At 43.9% G+C, this 18921-nt stretch overlaps 1 protein-coding gene across 1 annotated transcript in view; it reads right to left on the bottom strand.

Moving 5' to 3' along the window:
• Nucleotides 1–253: 253 nt before the first annotated feature.
• The window catches only part of ZRSR2 (zinc finger CCCH-type, RNA binding motif and serine/arginine rich 2), a 284610-nt gene continuing 265942 nt past the window's right edge, over nucleotides 254–18921 (bottom strand). The window contains exon 12 of the mRNA XM_053706080.1: nucleotides 254–621. The gene's annotated coding sequence lies outside the window, so the exon portion shown is untranslated. The remainder of the gene's footprint in view (nucleotides 622–18921) is intronic.

The raw sequence follows: 18921 nt of genomic DNA, 5'->3' as shown, positions 1-18921 counted from the left end.
TTCCTGTTGGGGAGGAGTTATATCCCAGAAGTAATGATGACCCGTGGACTGATCACACATAACAGAAGAAATCAGGTCCATTAAACACAGTAATACAAATTAACATTGTTAAAGGTTTCGCTCATACATCAATATCAGATCTCCTTTTGGCATTTTTTCCCCCCATTTTTATTACATAATTATTTCTTCATAAGTCATATCAGGTGAATTTATCACATGCATCAGTATATTGTCACAAACAGAAACAGGTAAAAACGAATCCCAAAGATACATTTTATTAAAAAGTATTTACAGGTTTATTAAAATGTACAAAATGTGCTTCTTTGAACATACCTGCCCTGACATTTCTAAACATATTTAATAGGATTTCTTCAGAGAATTTTATAGAAAAAATGTATTTAACATGAATTTAATTTGAAAACAAATTGCATTTGTTGATTATAATGGCATTAATAAATAATTCTAATAAAGTAATGTTTTAACACTGACAAAATGGGATTAATTTAGAGGAGTCCCTAAAATGAGGATACACAGCATCCACAATTGAGTTGACAGATGAAGATAGATGTCATTATTTGGATGTTCATACCCATCTCCAACATCTTGTAATTTTGCCAGCATCTGCAAAAATAAACAAGTAAATAAAATAAAAAAAAATTTTTTGGTCAATTTGCACCACCTTGCATTAAAAAAAAATAAAATAAATTAAAACATACTATATTAGAGTAATATGAAAACAGCCAAACATTCTAATATTGACAAGATTTTTTTTAAAATGTACGCTCAAATCCCTATTCAAACTCCATTAGTAAAACAAAACAAAAAGTATGCTTACCAGATAATTTCTTTCAGGATGGTAAGAATCCACTAATGATCACGTGGGATTAAACTCCAGTTCACTAGGCAGAGGCAAAAAACATAAATTATGCTTATATGTACAAACAGTCCTTCTCTGCAGCTCAAGACAGTCACCAGCGTTGTCCGTATGAAGCAATAAAGAAGCACTCACCGGAGAAGATCTTTCATGTGGCGTGGGCTTAGAAAGATGGCAGCGGATTGTTCACCAGATGCCTGCAGCAGTTCCTCTCTGCAGTCTGGGTACCCGTGTCATCAGCCTCCTTGTTACCACTCTGACCTCAGCTCCTATCGAGGCAGGTGTTCCACTTTCCTTCAGTGGTGGCATAAGCCGTCCTCGTAACTGTCGGTTACTTCCGGATGATGTCAGATGGTGACGTGGACCAATGGTATCCCTGTGGGTCCGGGTAACGCTGAGGTTTAGCTGGGAATAAGTAAATATAAAGCAAGCGGAAAAAGCAGCAAACCTCCCAAGCGTTGAAAGTCACACAAATTTATTTGCTTAAATGAGATACCTAAAAACAGCTATAGAAGCAAAAATGCCCCTAGTAATCAGGACAAAGATCCAGTCCTACGCGTTTCGACAGCCCACTGCCTTAATCATGGACTCTACTAAGTATGAAAAAATAGCTTCTTAAATACACCTGAGTCCTCAGGTGTTACAACTCCTAAATTACAATTTAAAGGGGACATGACCTGCATAGATAGAACAAGACTAACTTTGGTACATAGTAAATAAGATTACATATAAAACATGTTTGGGGCTATTACACAAAACGTATATTGTTCAATATTTCCCCTAAGTCAAAAGAATCCCAAAACAGAAGAATATTCAGATATCTGGAAAGGAGTAACATTAAATTGCACCAATTATGACATAAATATTACCAATGCATTATAACGCTTATAAAAAAGCCACTGATAGCTCATATCCAATTTATTTAGAGTCCCTATTAAGCTTAAAAAGCTAACATAGTAGAACGGGGCCTAACAAAAGTTATTAGCCATACAAACTCTAAAGGGGACAGAAAGGAAAATTACGTATACATATATTATTGTTGGACAACTAATAAAACTACATATTAGTAGCTATAAATAATAAAGAATTAATGCAATATGTATATTATAATATCATAATGGGGGAGGAAAACAAAATTTATGCTTACCTGATAAATTACTTTCTCCAACGGTGTGTCCGGTCCACGGCGTCATCCTTACTTGTGGGAATATCTCTTCCCCAAAAGGAAATGGCAAAGAGTCCCAGCAAAGCTGGCCATATAGTCCCTCCTAGGCTCCGCCAACCCCAGTAATTCGACCGACAGACAGGAGGAAAATATAGGAGAAACCATAGGGTGCCGTGGTGACTGTAGTTAGAGAAAATAATTCATCAAACCTGATTAAAAAACCAGGGCGGGCCGTGGACCGGACACACCGTTGGAGAAAGTAGTTTATCAGGTAAGCATAAATTCTGTTTTCTCCAACATTGGTGTGTCCGGTCCACGGCGTCATCCTTACTTGTGGGAACCAATACCAAAGCTTTAGGACACGGATGAAGGGAGGGAGCAAATCAGGTTACCTAAACAGAAGGCACCACGGCTTGCAAAACCTTTCTCCCAAAAATAGCCTCCGAAGAAGCAAAAGTATCAAATTTGTAAAATTTGGCAAAAGTGTGCAGTGAAGACCAAGTCGCTGCCTTACATATCTGGTCAACAGAAGCCTCATTCTTGAAGGCCCATGTGGAAGCCACAGCCCTAGTAGAGTGAGCTGTGATTCTTTCAGGAGGCTGCCGTCCGGCAGTCTCGTAAGCCAATCGGATGATGCTTTTAAGCCAAAAGGAAAGAGAGGTAGAAGTCGCCTTTTGACCTCTCCTCTTACCAGAATAGACGACAAACAGAGAAGAGGTTTGTCTGAACTCTTTTGTAGCTTCTAAATAGAATTTTAGAGCACGGACTACATCTAAATTGTGTAGCAAACGTTCCTTCTTTGAAACTGGATTCGGACACAAAGAAGGTACAACTATCTCCTGGTTAATATTTTTGTTGGCAACAACCTTTGGAAGAAAACCAGGCTTAGTACGCAAAACAACCTTATCTGAATGGAACACCAGATAGGGCGGAGTACACTGCAGAGCAGATAGCTCAGAAACTCTTCTAGCAGAAGAAATAGCAACCAAGAACAAAACTTTCCAAGATAACAACTTAATATCTATGGAATGTAAAGGTTCAAACGGAACCCCTTGGAGAACTGAAAGAACTAGATTTAAACTCCAGGGAGGAGTCAAAGGTCTGTAAACAGGCTTGATCCTAACCAAAGCCTGAACAAATGCTTGAACATCTGGCACAGCTGCCAGTCGTTTGTGTAGTAAGACAGATAAAGCAGAAATCTGTCCCTTTAGAGAACTCGCTGATAATCCTTTATCCAAACCTTCTTGTAGAAAAGAAAGGATCTTAGGAATTTTGATCTTATTCCATGGGAATCCCTTGGATTCACACCAGCAGATATATCTTTTCCATATTTTATGGTAAAACTTTCTAGTTACAGGTTTTCTGGCTTGAACCAGAGTATCTATCACAGAATCTGAAAACCCACGCTTTGATAGAATCAAGCGTTCAATTTCCAAGCCGTCAGCTGGAGGGAGACCAGATTTGTATTTTCGAATGGACCCTGAACAAGAAGGTCCTGTCTCAAAGGTAGCTTCCATGGTGGAACCGATGACATATTCACCAGGTCTGCATACCAAGTCCTGCGTGGCCACGCAGGAGCTATCAAGATCACCGAGGCCCTCTCCTGCTTGATCCTGGCTACCAGCCTGGGAATGAGAGGAAACGGTGGAAACACATAAGCTAGGTTGAAGGACCAAGGCGCTACTAGTGCATCCACTAGAGTTGCCTTGGGATCCCTGGATCTGGACCCGTAGCAAGGAACCTTGAAGTTCTGACAAGACGCCATCAGATCCATGTCTGGAATGTCCCATAATTGAGTTAATTGGGCAAAGATCTCTGGGTGAAGTTCCCACTCCCCCGAATGAAATGTCTAACGACTCAGATAATCCGCCTCCCAGTTTTCCACTCCTGGGATGTGGATCGCAGATAGGTGGCAGGAGTGATTCTCTGCCCATTCTATTATTTTGGTCACTTCTCTCATCGCCAGGGAACTCCTTGTTCCCCCCTGATGATTGATATAAGCAACAGTCGTCATGTTGTCTGATTGGAATCTTATGAATCTGGCCTTTGCTAGTTGAGGCCAAGCCCTGAGAGCATTGAATATCGCTCTCAGTTCCAGAATGTTTAATCGGGAGGAGAGACTCTTCCCGAGACCAAAGTCCCTGAGCTTTCAGGGATTCCCAGACTGCTCCCCAGCCCACTAGACTGGCGTCGGTCGTGACGATGACCCACTCTGGTCTGCAGAAGCTCATTCCCTGGGACAGGTGGTCCAGGGTTAGCCACCAACGGAGTGAGTCTCTGGTCTTCTGATCTACTTGAATCACTGGAGACAAGTCTGTATAGTCCCCATTCCACTGTTTCAGCATGCACAGTTGTACTGGTCTGAGATGAATTCGCGCAAAAGGAACTATGTCCATTGCTGCAACCATCAACCCTACTTCTTCCATGCACTGAGCTACGGAAGGACGAGGAATAGAATGAAGAACTTGACAAGCGTTTAGAAGTTTTGACTTTCTGACTTCTGTCAGGAAAATCCTAATTTCTAAAGAATCTATTATTGTCCCCAAGAAAGGAACTCTTGTCGACGGAGACAGGGAACTTTTTTCTATGTTCACCTTCCATCCGTGAGATCTGAGAAAGGCCAGAACGATGTCTGTGTGAGCCTTTGCCTTTGAAAGAGACGACGCTTGTATTAGAATGTCGTCCAAGTACGGTACTACTGCAATGCCCCTTGGTCTCAGAACCGCTAGAAGGGACCCGAGTACCTTTGTGAAAATCCTTGGAGCAGTGGCTAACCCGAATGGGAGAGCCACAAACTGGTAATGTTTGTCCAGAAAGGCGAACCTTAGGAACTGATGATGTTCTTTGTGGATAGAAATATGAAGATACGCATCCTTTAGATCCACGGTAGTCATAAATTGACCTTCCTGAATTGTAGGTAGAATCGTTCGAATGGTTTCCATTTTGAACGATGGTACTCTGAGAAATTTGTTTAGGATCTTTAAATCCAGAATTGGTCTGAAAGTTCCCTCTTTCTTGGGAACTACAAACAGATTTGAGTAAAATCCCATTCCTTGTTCCGCCGATGGAACTGGGTGTATCACTCCCATCTTTAACAGGTCTTCTACACAATGTAAGAATGCCTGTCTCTTTATTTGGTTTGAGGATAAGTGAGACATATGGAACCTTCCCCTTGGGGGTAGTTCCTTGAATTCCAGAAGATAACCCTGAGAAACTATTTCTAGTGTCCAGGGATCCTGAACATCTCTTGCCCAAGCCTGAGCAAAGAGAGAGAGTCTGCCCCCTACTAGATCCGGTCCCGGATCGGGGGCTACTCCTTCATGCTGTTTTGTTAGCAGCAGCAGGCTTCTTGGCCTGCTTACCCTTGTCCCAGCCTTGCATCGGTTTCCAGGCTGGTTTGGTTTGTGAAGCATTACCCTCTTGCTTAGAGGATGCAGAATTAGAGGCCGGTCCGTTCCTGAAGTTACGAAAGGAAGGAAAATTAGACTTATTCTTGGCTTTGAAAAGCCTATCTTGTGGGAGGGCGTGGCCCTTTCCCCCAGTGATGTCTGAGATAATCTCTTTCAATTCTGGCCCAAAGAGAGTTTTACCCTTGAAGGGAATATTAAGCAATTTTGTCTTGGATGATACATCCGCTGACCAAGACTTTAGCCAAAGCGCTCTGCGCGCCACAATTGCAAACCCTGAATTTTTTGCCGCTAATCTAGCCAATTGCAAAGCGGCATCTAAAATAAAAGAATTAGCCAACTTGAGTGCGTGAACTCTGTCCATAACCTCCTCATACGGAGTCTCTCTACTGAGCGACTTTTCTAGTTCCTCGAACCAGAACCACGCTGCTGTAGTGACAGGAACAATGCACGAAATGGGTTGCAGGAGGTAACCTTGCTGTACAAAAATCTTTTTAAGCAAACCCTCCAATTTTTTATCCATAGGATCTTTGAAAGCACAATTATCTTCAATAGGAATAGTAGTGCGCTTGTTTAGAGTAGAAACTGCCCCCTCGACCTTAGGGACTGTCTGCCATAAGTCCTTTCTGGGGTCGACCATAGGAAGGGGGACAAAAGGTATGCCGGGCTTCTCCCACTCCTTATTCACTATGTCCGCCACCCGCTTGGGTATAGGAAAAGCGTCGGGGTGCACCGGAACCTCTAGGAACTTGTCCATCTTGCATAATTTTTCTGGAATGACCAGGTTGTCACAATCATCCAGAGTAGATAACACCTCCTTAAGCAGTGCGCGGAGATGCTCTAATTTAAATTTAAATGTCACAACATAAGGTTCAGCCTGTTGAGAAATTTTTCCAGAATCTGAAATTTCCCCATCTGACAAAACCTCCCTCATGGCCCCTTCAGATTGGTGTGAGGGTATGACAGAGCAATTATCATCAGCGCCCTCCTGCTCTTCAGTGTTTAAAACAGAGCAATCGCGCTTTCTCTGATATGCAGGCATTTTGGATAAAAACAGAATTTATGTTTACCTGATAAATTACTTTCTCCAACGGTGTGTCCGGTCCACGGCGTCATCCTTACTTGTGGGATATTCTCTTCCCCAACAGGAAATGGCAAAGAGCCCAGCAAAGCTGGTCACATGATCCCTCCTAGGCTCCGCCTACCCCAGTCATTCGACCGACGTAAAGGAGGAATATTTGCATAGGAGAAACCATATGTTACCGTGGTGACTGTAGTTAAAGAAAATAAATTATCAGACCTGATTAAAAAAACCAGGGCGGGCCGTGGACCGGACACACCGTTGGAGAAAGTAATTTATCAGGTAAACATAAATTCTGTTTTCTCCAACATAGGTGTGTCCGGTCCACGGCGTCATCCTTACTTGTGGGAACCAATACCAAAGCTTTAGGACACGGATGAAGGGAGGGAGCAAATCAGGTCACCTAAATGGAAGGCACCACGGCTTGCAAAACCTTTCTCCCAAAAATAGCCTCAGAAGAAGCAAAAGTATCAAATTTGTAAAATTTAGAAAAAGTGTGCAGTGAAGACCAAGTCGCTGCCTTACATATCTGATCAACAGAAGCCTCGTTCTTGAAGGCCCATGTGGAAGCCACAGCCCTAGTGGAGTGAGCTGTGATTCTTTCAGGAGGCTGCCGTCCGGCAGTCTCATAAGCCAATCGGATAATGCTTTTAATCCAGAAGGAGAGAGAGGTAGAAGTTGCTTTTTGACCTCTCCGTTTACCAGAATAAACAACAAACAAAGCCAAAGTTTGTCTGAAAACCTTAGTAGCTGCTAAGTAAAATTTGAGAGCACGAACTACATCCAAGTTGTGCAACAAACGTTCCTTCTTTGAAACTGGATTAGGACACAAAGAAGGCACAACTATCTCCTGGTTAATGTCTTTGTTAGAAACAACTTTTGGAAGAAAACCAGGTTTAGTACGCAAAACCACCTTATCTGCATGGAACACCAGATAAGGAGAAGAACACTGCAGAGCAGATAATTCTGAAACTCTTCTAGCAGAAGAAATTGCAACCAAAAACAAAACTTTCCAAGATAATAACTTAATATCAACGGAATGTAAGGGTTCAAACGGAACCCCCTGAAGAACTGAAAGAACTAGGTTGAGACTCCAAGGAGGAGTCAAAATTTTGTAAACAGGCTTGATTCTAACCAGAGCCTGAACAAAGGCTAGAACATCTGGCACAGCTGCCAGCTTTTTGTGAAGTAACACAGACAAGGCAGAAATCTGTCCCATCAAGGAACTTGCAGATAATCCTTTTTCCAATCCTTCTCGAAGGAAGGATAGACTCTTAGGAATCTTAACCTTGTCCCAAGGGAATCCTGCAGATTCACACCAACAGATATACCAAATTATGTGGTAATTTTCTGGTTACAGGCTTTCAGGCCTGAACAAGAGTATTAATAACAGAATCTGAGAACCCTCGCTTTGATAAGATCAAGCGTTCAATCTCCAAGCAGTCAGCTGGAGTGGGTCGAACGGACCTAGAACAAGAAGGTCTCGTCTCAAAGGTAGCTTCCATGGTGGAGCCGATGACATATTCACCAGATCTGTATACCAAGTCCTGCGTGGCCACGCAGGAGCTATCAAAATCACCGACGCCCTCTCCTGATTGATCCTGGCTACCAGCCTGGGGATGAGAGGAAACGGCGGGAACACATAAGCTAGTTTGAAGGTCCAAGGTGCTACTAGTGCATCCACTAGAGCCGCCTTGGGATCCCTGGATCTGTACCCGTAGTAAGGAACTCTGAAGTTCTGACGAGAGGCCATCAGATCCATGTCTGGAATGCCCCACGGTTGAGTGACTTGGGCAAAGATTTCCGGATGGAGTTCCCACTCCCCCGGATGCAATGTCTGACGACTCAGAAAATCCGCTTCCCAATTTTCCACTCCTGGGATGTGGATAGCAGACAGGTGGCAGGAGTGAGACTCCGCCCATAGAATGATTTTGGTCACTTCTTCCATCGCTAGGGAACTCCTTGTTCCCCCCTGATGGTTGATGTATGAACTTGGCCCTCGCTAGCTGAGGCCAAGCTTTGAGAGCATTGAATATCGCTCTCAGTTCCAGAATATTTATCGGTAGAAGAGATTCTACCCGAGACCAAAGACCCTGAGCTTTCAGGGATCCCCAGACCGCGCCCCAGCCCATCAGACTGGCGTCGGTCGTGACAATGACCCACTCTGGTCTGCGGAAGGTCATCCCTTGTGACAGGTTGTCCAGGGACAGCCACCAACGGAATGAGTCTCTGGTCCTCTGATTTACTTGTATCTTCGGAGACAAGTCTGAATAGTCCCCATTCCACTGACTGAGCAGGAACAGTTGTAATGGTCTTAGATGAATGCGCACAAAAGGAACTATGTCCATTGCCGCTACCATCAAACCTATCACTTCCATGCACTGCGCTATGGAAGGAAGAGGAACGGAATGAAGTATCCGACAAGAGTCTAGAAGTTTTGTTTTTCTGGCTTCTGTCAGAAAAATCCTCATTTCTAAGGAGTCTATTATAGTTCCCAAGAAGGGAACCCTCGTTGACGGAGATAGAGAACTCTTTTCCACGTTCACTTTCCATCCGTGAGATCTGAGAAAGGCCAGGACAATGTCCGTGTGAGCCTTTACTTGAGGAAGGGACGACGCTCGAATCAGAATGTCGTCCAAGTAAGGTACTACAGCAATGCCCCTTGGTCTTAGCACCGCCAGAAGGGACCCTAGTACCTATGAGAAAATCCTAGGAGCAGTGGCTAATCCGAAAGAAAACGCCACGAACTGGAAATGCTTGTCCAGGAATTCAAACCTTAGGAACCGATGATGTTCCTTGTGGATAGGAATATGTAGATACGCATCCTTGAAATCCACCTTGGTCATGAATTGACCTTCCTGGATGGAAGGAAGAAGTGTTCGAATGGTTTCCATCTTGAACGATGGAACCTTGAGAAACTTGTTCAAGATCTTGAGATCTAAGATTGGTCTGAACGTTCCCTCTTTTTTGGGAACTATGAACAGATTGGAGTAGAACCCCATCCCTTGTTCTCCTAATGGAACAGGATGAATCACTCCCATTTTTAGCAGGTCTTCTACCCAATGTAAGAATGCCTGTCTTCTTATGTGGTCTGAAGACAACTGAGACCTGTGGAACCTCCCCCTTGGAGGAAGCCCCTTGAACTCCAGAGAATAACCTTGGGAGACTATTTCTAGCGCCCAAGGGTCCAGAACATCTCTTGCCCCAGCCTGAGCGAAGAGAGAGAGTCTGCCCCCCACCAGATCCGGTCCCGGATCGGGGGCCCGCATTTCATGCTGTCTTGGTAGCAGTGGCAGGTTTCCTGGCCTGCTTTCCTTTGTTCCAGCCTTGCATAGGTCTCCAGGCTGGATTGGCTTGAGAAGTATTACCTTCCTGCTTAGAGGACGTAGCCCTTGGGGCTGATCCGTTTCTGCGAAAGGGACGAAACTTAGGTTTATTTTTGGTCTTGAAAAGACCTATCCTGAGGAAGGGCGTGGCCCTTGCCCCCAGTGATATCAGAGATAATCTCTTTCAAGTCAGGGCCAAAGAGTGTTTTCCCCTTGAAAGGAATGTCAAGCAATTTGTTCTTGGAAGACGCATCCGCTGCCCAAGATTTTAACCAAAGCGCTCTGCGCCACAATAGCAAACCCAGAATTTTTTCGCCGCTAACCTAGCCAATTGCAAGGTGGCGTCTAGGGTGAAAGAATTAGCCAATTTAAGAGCACGAATTCTGTCCATAATCTCCTCATAAGAAGAAGAATTACTAATAATCGCCTTTCCTAGCTCAAACTAGAAACACGCGGCTGCAGTGACAGGGACAATGCATGCAATTGGTTGTAGAAGGGAACCTTGCTGAACAAACATCTTTAGCAGACCTTCTAATTTTTTCTCCATAGGATCTTGGAAAGCACAACTATCTTCTATGGGTATAGTGGCGCGCTTGTGTAGAGTAGAAACCGCCCCCTCGACCTTGGGGACTGTCTGCCATCAGTCCTTTCTGGTGTCGACTATAGGAAAACAATTTTATAAATATGGGGGGAGGTACTAAAGGTATACCGGGCCTGTCCCATTCTGTACTAACAATGTACGCCACCCGCTTGGATATAGGAAAAGCTTCGGGGGGCCCCGGGGCCTCTAAGAACTTTTCCATTTTACATAGTGGTTCTGGAATGACCAGATAATCACAATCATCCAAATTGGATAACACCTCCTTAAGCAGAGCGCGGAGATGTTCCAACTTAAATTTAAAAGTAATCACATCAGGTTCAGCTTGTTGAGAAATGTTTCCTGAATCTGAAATTTCTCCCTCAGACAAAACCTCCCTGGCCCCCTCAGACTGGTGTAGGGGCCCTTCAGAAACCATATCATCAGCGTTCTCATGCTCTACAGAATTTTCTAAAACAGAGCAGTCGCGCTTTCACTGATAAGTGGGCATATTGGCTAAAATGTTTTTGATAGAATTATCCATTACAGCCGTTAAATGTTGCATAGTAAGGAGTATTGGCGCACTAGATGTACTAGGGGCCTCCTGTATGGGCAAGACTGGTGTAGACGAAGGAGGGGATGATGCAGTACCATGCTTACTCCCCTCACTTGAGGAATCATCTTGGGCATCATTTTTACTAAATTTTTTTTATGACATAAAATACATATAGTTAAATGAGAAGGAACCTTGGTTTCCCCACAGTCAGAACACAATCTATCTGGTAGTTCAGACATGTTAAACAGGCATAAACTTGATAACAAAGCACAAAAAACGTTTTAAAATAAAACCGTTACTGTCACTTTAAATTTTAAACTAAACACACTTTATTACTGCAATTGCGAAAAAGTATGAAGGAATTGTTCAAAATTCACCAAAATTTCACCACAGTGTCTTAAAGCCTTAAAAGTATTGCACACCAAATTTGGAAGCTTTAACCCTTAAAATAACGGAACCGGAGCCGTTTTTATATTTAACCCCTTTACAGTCCCTGGAATCTGCTTTGCTGAGACCCAACCAAGCCCAAAGGGGAATACGATACCAAATGATGCCTTCAGAAAGACCTTTCTATGTATCAGAGCTCCACACACATGCAGCTGCATGCCATGCTGTCCTCAAAAACAAGTGCGCCATACCGGCGCGAAAATGAGACTCTGCCTATGCTTTGGGAAAGCCCCTAAAGAATAAGGTGTCTAAAACAGTGCCTGCCGATATTATTATATCAAAATACCCAGATAAAATGATTCCTCAAGGCTAAATATGTGTTAATAATCAATCGATTTAGCCCAGAAAAAGTCTACAGTTTAAATAAGCCCTTGTGAAGCCCTTATTTACAATCGTAATAAACATGGCTTACCGGATCCCATAGGGAAAATGACAGCTTCCAGCATTACATCGTCTTGTTAGAATGTGTCATACCTCAAGCAGCAAGGGACTGCAAACTGTTCCCCCAACTGAAGTTAATTGCTCTCAACAGTCCTGTGTGGAACAGCCATGGATTTTAGTTACGGTTGCTAAAATCATTTTCCTCATACAAACAGAATTCTTCATCTCTTTTCTGTTTCTGAGTAAATAGTACGTACCAGCACTATTTGAAAATAACAAACTCTTGATTGAATAATGAAAAACTACAGTTAAACACTAAAAAACTCTAAGCCATCTCCGTGGAGATGTTGCCTGTACAACGGCAAAGAGAATGACTGGGGTAGGCGGAGCCTAGGAGGGATCATGTGACCAGCTTTGCTGGGCTCTTTGCCATTTCCTGTTGGGGAAGAGAATATCCCACAAGTAAGGATGACGCCGTGGACCGGACACACCTATGTTGGAGAAATATTTGCTATGGAGTTATCCATTACTGCCGTCAATTGCTGCATAGTAATAAGCATTGGCGCACTAGAAGTACTAGGGGCCTCCTGCGTGGGCAAAACTGGTGTAGACACAGAAGGAGATGATGTAGAACTATGTCTACTCCCTTCATCTGATGAATCATCTTGGGCAACTTTAGTATCTGTGGCAGTACTGTCCTTACTTTGCTTGGACGCTATGGCACAATTATCACACAATTTTGAAGGGGGAGACACATTGATCTTCATACATATAGAACATAGCTTATCTGAAGGTGCAGACATGTTAAACAGGCTTAAACTTGTCAATAAAGTACAAAAACCGTTTTAAAACAAAAACGTTACTGTCTCTTTAAATTTTAAACAGTGCACACTTTATTACTGAATATGTGAAAAAGTATGAAGGAATTGTTCAGTGTCTTAAAGCATTCAAAGTATTGCACACCAATTTTCAGAGCTTTAACCCTTAAAATAACGAAACCGGAGCCGGTTACAGTTTTAACCCCTCTACAGTCCCAGCTACAGCCTTTGCTGCGACTCTACCAAACCCAGGGGGGAATACGATACCAAAAGAAGCCTTCTAGGAACTTTTCCAACTACTTTCAGATCCTCACATATGCATCTGCATGTCTTGCTCTCCAAAGTAACTGCGCAGTAATGGCGCGAAAATGAGGCTCAGCCTACAACTGGGAAGGCCCTTCCTGACTGAAAAGGTGTCTAACACAGTGCCTGACGTTAAAAAACGTTCCCCAAGTTTATAAGTGTGAATAACAAGCATAAACATGAATAAAATGCCCAAATAAAGCAATCGATTTTGCCCATAAAAGTGTCTACCAGTTTTATAGCCCATAATAAGCCCTTTATTCTGCTTGAGACTAAGAAAATGGCTTACCGGTCCCCATGAGGGGAAATGACAGCCTTCCAGCATTACACAGTCTTGTTAGAAATATGGCTAGTCATACCTTAAGCAGAAAAGTCTGCTAACTGTTTCCCCCAACTGAAGTTACTTCATCTCAACAGTCCTATGTGGAAACAGCAAACGATTTTAGTTACTGTCTACTAAAATCATCTTCCTCTTAAACAGAACTCTTCATCTTTTTCTGTTCAGAGTAAATAGTACATACCAGCACTATTTTAAAATAACAAACTCTTGATAGTAGAATAAAAAACTACAACTAAACACCACATACTCTTAACCATCTTCGTGGAGATGTTGCCTGTGCAACGGCAAAGAGAATGACTGGGGTGGGCGGAGCCTAGGAGGGACTATATGGCCAGCTTTGCTGGGACTCTTTGCCATTTCCTGTTGGGGAAGAGATATTCCCACAAGTAAGGATGACGCCGTGGACCGGACACACCAATGTTGGAGAAAAGGTGTTATGGGACATATGAAATAATTTGTATTTGATCCTACGGAACACCAGTGGTATATATAGAAAAAGGTTAATGCTGATGACTCCAAAAATTAATTATGTCACCTTCTATATTCAAACCTTTTGGTCTTGTCTGCATTCTAAAAATCCAGAAAGCTTCCTTATACAATAATTTGGCCGATCTATCACCCCCACGAATGGGTGGTTGAATGTGATCGATCACCTGTCATTTTAATGTGGCAACCACTTTATCATGATAATGAATAAAGTGTCTTGCAAGGCCGGAGCACTCTATACCGTTTGATATTCTTGAGGTGCTCTCTGATCCTAGCTCTACCTTCTCTGGTGGTGCACACAACGTACTGCTTTTTGCATTGGGTGCAATCCACCAGGTAGATTACAAAAGTGGAGCGGCAGTTGGTGTAAGAGTCAAGGTCATAAATCTTTTGAGTGACATATGACAGGAAATTGCGTGCAGTTCAAGTAAAACCACAACATATACAATTACTGTAATGGCATCTATAGTGCCCCTTGACCTCCAACCAACTGCTCCTAGACACAGGACTTTGGCGCAGCAAACTAGGGGATAACGTATTGCCTATTGTACATCCCCTCCTTGAGACAAAATTACAGCCTTGTGAAACAAAGTCCTTAAGGCTGTCTTCAGCTGTGAGAATGGGGAGGTGCTTTTTCACAATCTCACAGATAGTATCAAACTGTGCACTGTAAGAGGTTACAAAAAAAGGTTTGGAAGCATTAAAGTTCTTTTTCTTATGTGACTGAGAACTTTGTTCAGCAAGCAACTGCTTCCTATCTATCCGACTAACCTCCAACAGGGCACGGTTTACCACTCTTATTGTAACCCCTGTAAAATTTGTGTGACTTTCAACGCTTGGGAGGTTTGCTGGTTTTTCCGCTTGCTTTATATAAATTATGCTTACCTGATAATTTCATTTTCTTCTGAAGGGAAGAGTCCACAGCTGCATTCAATACATATGGGAAAAGAATACCCAAGCTATAGGACACTGAATGCAAACAACGGGTGGGTACAAAATGCGGCCCCTTCGAGAGGCACCACAGCCCGATTACTCGACACCCTAAAAAATAGACTACACAGGAGAAAACCCGAAGCCCAGTTAAATGCACATTAGTAACACCGCCGGCAAGCCGAACTAAACCACTCTGTCCCAGAGTCCGTCAAGCCCAAACAACCTCCTAGGAGTCAGCCCCGCGGATCAAGACTCCCATGAAGGTACCCGGCTAAGACAAGGACCGCTATCTGCCTCCAAAAAGGAGAACAGATTCTTATGAAAAATCCAAAGGATCATTCCACTCTACAGAACATAGAACAACCCATGGTTGTCGTACAATAGCAACGCCCAGGGAGACGAACTCCCTAGAAACACAAGGCCCGAAGAAAAAGAGATCCATACACAGGGAAACATGTCCCAAAAAGGACTCGAGGAACACCTTCATATCTCTGACCCTGTACCATACCCAAAGATACTTCAGGAAAACCATGAGTTCCCCGTTGCCTCATATTCGGTCTAGACGTGCAAGCTAGACAGCAGAGACAGCAGAAATAGGATAACTATCCCAGCAGCTAGGAAAGAGTTCTCCAAAAAGAACACCAACAGTCTCAACAGGAACTCCCAAGGACCAGCTTCCCGTTGCTAAAAACAAACATCGAAAGTTGTTTCAAAGTTTGTTAACACCCAGTAAAAGTGCAATTAGCTGTAGCTGGTTACACCCTCAAAGTGCAATAGCTGTAGCTGGATTCAACTGCAAACCTTCCAAGAGCTCACAGCCCTCCGATTATCCGGCTCCAAGGACCGTACACCAGAGAAAGAGAGGACGACATCCAAGACCTCCCACAGGAGAGAACCGACTATAAAGAAAACGGTTAACCCTGCATAGAGTAACCAACCTCCAATCTTCCCTCTAGGATAATGGTCCCAGCCCAAAGGCTAGTCAAAACCAAAGACAAGAGTCCCAGACTTCCAGAAGAGAAAGGAAGGGTTAACGTAGGAACAAAGCCCCCGGTTAGACCGCTGACCGTTACTACAAACAGTATGCTACCAGGATAGACATGGTGCTCGGGTACGAAAACCCCTACACAGCTGTCTTCTCTAAAAACAAGGAACACTTCCCAAGGGAAGAAAACCCCCAGACCGTCAGCATTCATATATCAGAATCCAACATATAGCAGGAGCCCCATAGGGATCAAACCCTCAGCCTCTTGCTGCAGGAACAGAGGAACCAGTCACTACATATCAACTCCCCTTCCAGGATTCTGTAATGCAAGAATGGAAAAGACCCTTGCAAGGCAAACCACCAAGGACCCACAGGTCGCCCCAAATACTAAGATAACTCCGAACCCGGAGAACCCTACCCCCACTCTAGAAGAGAAGGGAAATAAACAACGGAAAACCACCCTACAATAGAGGCAAGACCACTAGGCCATATCGCCAACCCAGATGAAGATACAGGAACAGCGTAAATGCGCCAGAAGACCAGTAGGGGGCCGTCAGAAGGACCTAAAGCCTAAGCCGCAAAACAATAGGCATCTGGCACAGAGCCCCAGCCTCTACGGAGAGAGGCCTGCAAGACCACAAACATCTAGTGTGAGATTGAACCGTCCACCCCCATCCAGGAGAGACACGGAGGGTCCTCAAAAACAAAATCAATCGAAGATCCGACATCCAGAGGAACCCTAAGCTGCCTCCTACAAGGAGGAATGCACCTCTAAAGTCCGTAGACTTAGCGATCTAGCAATAGCCTCAAACCCAAGAGTCACAAAGGACTTTCTTAAAGGGATAGTATAGTCAAAATTAAAGTTTCATGATTCAGACAGAGCATGCAATTTTAAGCAACTTTCTAATTTACTCCTATTATCAATTTCTCTTCATTCTCTTGGTATCTTTATTTTAAAAATCTGGAATGTAAGCTTAGAAGCCGGCCCATTTTTAGTTCAGCACCTGGGTAGTGCTTGCTGATTGGTGTCTAAATGTAGCCATCCAATCACCAAGCGCTACCTAGGTGCTGAACCAAAATTGGGCCAGCTCCTAAACTTACTTTGCAGTTTTTAAAATAAAGATAACAAGATAATAAAGGAAAAATTATAATAGGAGTAAATTAGAAAGTTTCTTAAAATTGCATGCTCTATCTGAATCATGAAAGTTTATTTTTGACTAGACTATCCCTTTAATGGTCTAAGATTCTGCACTCAGGGCACTTGGATCGCAAAGAAATCTTGTAGGCAAGCGTTAATACGTGCTACATGCATAGGCAAGGTAGCAACCAACACCCGAAGGCGAATGAAAAACCTTGTACCCTGCTCGCCATCCCAGAGTATCAAACTTAAGACACTGCCCACGGAACCCCTAACGGAGCATCGAGGATAAATGGTCAACTACCTGACCCCAGAAGGGCGGCCCTCCGTAACCGACCTTGCCTCTTCACTGACAAATCCCAAGGCTAGAGTTGCAACGAGGACGGAAAGACACCCGAAAGTCGAGACCATAATCAGACCAAGGGTAATGGAAGGGACAACAGCCAGAGATCCTCAAAGGATCTAACTTCCAAAATCTTCTTTAAGCAGGCAAAAGCTAGAGCTTTGCAGCTCCCCTCAGAAGGCAGGGAACCCCTGCACAGCAACTCTTAGAATAACACAACTCAGAGCAGAGAAAGAACATGCCTGCGCCACCAGTTCATATGATCCACCCAAGGCGGGAAGAAAGGAAAATCCGCCACCGCAATAAAATGCTTAAGAGGCTAAAGAGTCAGCGTCCGAAAGAACCTTGAGTGAAAAGGCAAATCATTAATCACTCGGCACACCAGACCACATAGGTCACACACATCTCCCAACTCCAAAGAATGGAATAACGTTTTTGAGTCCCCGGGGACCTGAAGAACCATGATGATGTCTGCAAAAACAGATCCGTATCTCAGACGAGAAGCCCGAACAACCAACCAAGATGGGCACTGATAACCCTCCGTACGGAGGGGTTGTATCTAAACAGGTCTCATACTTCGGTAGGATCCGAACCCGGACTCCATAGAATAGGCCAAGAGACATTTAGAATCCAACAGGATTAATCAGCACCACAAAGGTGACATGAACCCTGGTAAACCGTACCCGCCTGGTATAAGGACACTCTAGAACTGCCCAAGGTCCAAGAAAATTTGTTCAGAAGGATCCATAAATGAACTAAAAAAAAATTCTATTGTTCAAAAAGTGTGCAACTTCCGAGGAAGTGCCCACGCTACCTTAATCGCAAGTATCGGTTCCAGAGAAGAACGTCATAAAAACAAAAATCTAACAGACATGAGCTTAAGAAAAAACAAAAAACAAATTAAACACATCCATCCTGATCAAACAAATTAAAATGAAGGCCGCACCCATCGGGTGAACGCCCAAGGTGAATGAGGACAACAGGACCAGCCGATGAAAAGCCCCATTCACCCAAGCTCAGAACTGGAACCGAAAAACAAAGAAAAAGAAAAACGGCAACGTTAAGGAGATTGGCTTCATCCCCAAACGTCATATCCATTTTGCCATCCAGCTTCTAAGGCCTCGGATCCCTCGGCCTACTAGGACTGGGATCCTCCAACATTGCCAAAACATGTCTTAACAGAACACGAAGGCGAGCCAGCCTATAATGGAAGGCAAAATCATCCCTCGCCGGATCAACTGAAGACCCTGGCCCCGAGATAGGGGCCCCTGAAGCCTCAGGGGCCAACGCTTTCCCAGAAGGCCGAACTGAATCGAGCGATCCCACGTTCGACGGGCCCTGGTTAACGAAACACGGACAGTATCTTAGAAAAACTTCACTTGGGAGATAATGATTCAGCGCCATAGAAATGGCCATGCGGAACCGTGCTTGCGTAGCCTGGAAATGGACTGGGGCACTCGCTTCACGGGTCATGGAAACCTCAGAGGCGGATGGCTCAACGCACTCTAAGCTCCCTGCTTCAGAAGAAGAGAGTACTCTAGAATGGCAATCGGAACATAACTGATGGGCATTGATTACCCGGGCCATTTCATATTCATCACAAGACACATCGTCCGTATCGGAGGCATCCGTGTCGCGCATATCAGAATCCTCCATAATCTTGGGATTACAAAAATGACAAAAAAGTAACTGGCACCCTTTAACACCCCCAATGGCTGGGACACGACCTCCTGTGAACCAGACAACCAACGAGCAAGAGAC

This window comes from Bombina bombina, chromosome 3 (genome assembly GCF_027579735.1).
Source record: "Bombina bombina isolate aBomBom1 chromosome 3, aBomBom1.pri, whole genome shotgun sequence".
NCBI lineage: Eukaryota > Metazoa > Chordata > Amphibia > Anura > Bombinatoridae > Bombina > Bombina bombina.
This window is presented reverse-complemented; position numbering and strand designations above follow the sequence as displayed.